This window comes from Rhagoletis zephyria, unplaced genomic scaffold, assembly GCF_001687245.7.
Source record: "Rhagoletis zephyria isolate East Lansing unplaced genomic scaffold, Rhagoletis_zephyria_1.1 Rzeph_scaffold_03419, whole genome shotgun sequence".
In the NCBI taxonomy this organism is placed as follows: Eukaryota; Metazoa; Arthropoda; class Insecta; order Diptera; family Tephritidae; genus Rhagoletis; species Rhagoletis zephyria.
In genome coordinates this window covers 56579-60722 of record NW_016160502.1, presented here as the reverse complement: position 1 = coordinate 60722, position 4144 = coordinate 56579, and positions in this window count along the sequence as shown.

Genomic DNA, 4144 nt, shown 5'->3' with positions numbered 1-4144 from the left:
AACATTTTGGCTATTTTTACTTTTTAAAATGCATATTTCATTGCTGGACATTCTTTTCCATTGTGTTGTTTTTTATTTTATTCTTTTTATATACACATACGCAAATTGAGATCGGAACATTACCCGCAAATGGAGAATGAAAATTGGCTTTCTGACTTAATATTCTTTACCGATATGATGGAACATTCGCAAAACTTGAATTTGTCTCTACAAGGAGAGAATAAAAATGTTTTTGATATGTCGCAAATTATTTTAGGTTTTGAAGCTAAGCTACGTCCTTTTATTCATGATCTCAAAAAAATAGTATTTCATCATTTCCCATGGCTAGAAAAAATATTGCACATGATTTAAAAGCAGATTTAAAAAAAAATCTGTCGATTTGAAATTATTTAAATGTACGTTTGCATACTTCATAAACCCTTTTTTATGTAACATAATTGAGGATGAATTTACAATATCCGAAATACTCCTTTTTAAGAAAAGCGAAAGGTTGGAGCTTTTGGAATTAAAAGAAGATAAGGCACTGGAAATGCAACATAAAGCTTTGCCATTGCTTGAATTCCGACAACAAGTACCAGATTGAAAATATCCGCTGCTGCAAACAGCTGCGTGCCGTATATTTTCAATTTTTGGTACAACGTATAACTGTGAGTCTTTGTACTCTACAATGAAATTCGTAAAATCAAAATACCGTTCACAGTTAGTCGCATTCGCGTAGCTCAAAATTATTGAAAGTTATAAAAACTATCAGCTTTTTGTGTTGGCGTATGCTAAAACCTTGCAAAGTAGGGGAAATTGAGAGAGAAAAATTACATTTCATTTTGAGGGAAAGCTGCTCGTTTCTGCATGAANCTGAGAGATAAAAATTACATTTCATTTTGAGGGAAAGCTGCTCGTTTCTGCATGAAAAATGTTTGCCAACAGCAATTTGTCAACAAGAAAACCGCTGATCAAAAACAGCTGGTTGGAATTTATGCAAATCCCTAAATTGAATTTGATGGTTTGGAAGTTAAAATAGTAAAATGCGACTAAGCTGTTCGTCTAACTTGCAAGTTTCTGTGAATTTTCTGTTCGCGTACTATTCGGAATATTTTACTCTTGTGAGGGAACAGATGACATTTCGCCGGAATTTTGCTGTTGGAAATTTTTTACTGGAGATTTTAAACGAACGTACCTATTGACTAACCACCATTTAACAGAACTGTTACGAACGGCCTTAACTGACGTAAGACCAGATTTTGAAAATTTGGCCAAAGGGATATTTTGAATTTTCTTTAATATTTACCTTACCTACATTAGAATAATAATAAAATTAGTGTTTTTCCATTCTAATAATAACTTTATTTAAAAATAAATTTTTTGTTTTTGTTTTTTTTCTGACTCTTTGAAGCATTTAGATTTTACATGTGGCTCTTTTCGGCATCGGCCTTGCCCATCCCTGAAATAGAATCTTCTATAATCGAAATCCGCAAATCCGGCCGGATTTTAGCTAGTATCCGGCTGGATTGTCGGATAACAGAAAAACGACCGGATAAGCCAGATTCCGGATATCTACCGGATACCTGGCACATCCCTTATTTTATTAAATATTATTATCTGCTGAACAACATAAAGGTAATTAATTGTTTTTCATGTATGTATATAACTTATATGCTTTTTTATATTTTTAGTGCGGAAATACTAAAAAATAAAAAAATATATAAATATATTTTTTTTTAATGGCGTTTATATGAAACTAGATCGCCTTCACCCGCTTCATTAAGTGTATGAAATTTCTGCGTGCTACATAAAGTGTCATTTATTTCAATAAAACTCAACATACTTAAACTATGCCAAAAACAGATTTTAAATTTTTTTATAATCTACAAAATATTTTCAAACTAAAGCCTTCCTTCTCCTTGTGATAATTTTTCTTCCTTACATGTAGTTTAGAAATGAAGCACTTTGAAATCATGAAATAGTTTGAATTTAACCGTTTAAACAGCAGGCAACCTTTTAACACCTCTTTTGTCCGATACCCAAATTGTGATTCATACATATCCCTACCTAAAGGTGAAAGGTGCCAAGTCCATTTTTTTTCCAAATTTTGTTTTTGATGCAGAATGGCAGGTTATACGTAACAGAGGTGTTAAAGAATGCAGCCTTCGTGACTTTAAATCGTTGCAGTCACATTCACTGACTAACACATTTTAACTGCAGCCAATCAATCACATGTTTAATACTACTACTTTCACTAATTAGTCTTTTTTGCAGTCTGAGGAGAATAATGAAAATCTAAAGCAATCTTTGCGTACACTTCTTCATAGAATTATAATACTAATTTGTTTAGAAAATAAATGAGTACACAAAAAGCTTAATTAGAACTCGAGTAGTATATAAATATTTAGAAAATTTCAATAAATTCCAGTAACTTCCTTCGAAATAAATTTATTATATGTACATAATCTGTACATAAGGAGTGCGTCACTAAAAATTAGTGCATGCATTTTCGAATATTACTTGTTTAATAGGAATGCAAAATATTTTTTTTTTTATCAGGTTAGCTTTGAAAACCTTATCAGACTTTATTACGTGACACGTATCAGTACCGGTTAATTTTCACAGCAAATATGAGCAGCGAACAAAAAACGCGTGAAGAAATTGTAAAAAATTTCGTAAATAACCCAAAATGGACTTACAAAAAGATTGCGAAAACACTAAAAATTTCCAGAAACACTGTATCCCGGATAATAAAACAGTTTAAGGTAGATGTTAGTGTTACTCGGAAAAAAGGAACGGGACGGAAGAAAGGATGTGGTGACCGTAACAAAGCGGAAAAAGTGGTGACCATGCTGAAGAGAAAACCAAATCTCTCGGGTAGAAATATTGCTCGGCTGGTGGGATGCTCAGAGCCATTTGTACGCAGAGCTAAAGCAGAAGCTGGTTTGAAGACGTACAAAGTGCAAAAAGTACCGGATCGCAACGCAACGAAGAACGATGTGGCTAAAATCCGAGCCAAAAAGCTGTACAAAGACTTCGTGCAGAAATATGAATGCTGCGTAATGGACGATGAAACGTACGTTCTTTCTGACTTTTCCCAACTTCCTGGTCAAGAGTTTTATGTTGCCGACGCTAGAGGAAATGTCCCGGAAAAATTTAGGACACAAAAAAGGACGAAGTTTCCCAAAAAATTTCTCGTTTGGCAGGCTATCTGCAGCTGTGGCATGAGGAGTAAAATTTTCGTTACTACAGGAACAATTAACACAGAAATTTACATTAAAGAGTGCTTACAGAAGAGACTTCAGCCATTTTTACATCACCATGGTGTGTCTACCTTCTTTTGGCCTGATCTCGCCTCATGTCACTACAGTAAAGGAGCTCTTGAGTGGTACGAGAAAAACGATGTAATATCTCCGTTAAATATATATACATATATTTAACTGATTTTTAAGTAAACCGCATATATATATAAATTTGACCGTCAAACTGATTTTTAAGTAAACCGCATACATATATAAATTTGACGGTCAAATTTGACGGCGGTTTACTTAAAAATCAGTTAAATATATATAAATATCTCCGTTAAATATATATATATTTTACTGATTTTTAAGTGAACCGCATATATATATATATAAATTTGACCGTCAAATACAGAAAAGCACTGAACACTGCAAACGCCTTGTAAGGAAAAATGAATTATTAGGAAACGCTAATACAGTGGCAGCACTGCAGCTATTTTGCAATCTCGCGTTTCAGTTCGGAAAGATTGTTAACTTTTTTTTAGTAACAAAATAAACTATTTTATGTTGAAAAAACTAGGTGTTTGTTTAATAATAAAGTTAAATTATACATTTTAATAGTGTTTTAAGAGTGGAAACCGGTGATTTAGTGAATTTTTGAAGAGGTAATTGCTCATAGAAAACAACGATATTTAACAAAAGTTTTTTGTTTATAACTTTTAAATGGTTAATAACATTAGCCCTCCCCCTCCGGATTGTTAATAGGGGGACCGAAACGCGTCGTTTGGAACCCCTCCCGACTTTTCCGGAACTTTTTTAATAGTTGCAGCCCTATACTAGAGAATTACCGAAACTGGTGATAATTTGGGATAATTATCTGCTATTTGGAAATATTATTAAACATTTTAATAACAATCCCTTTT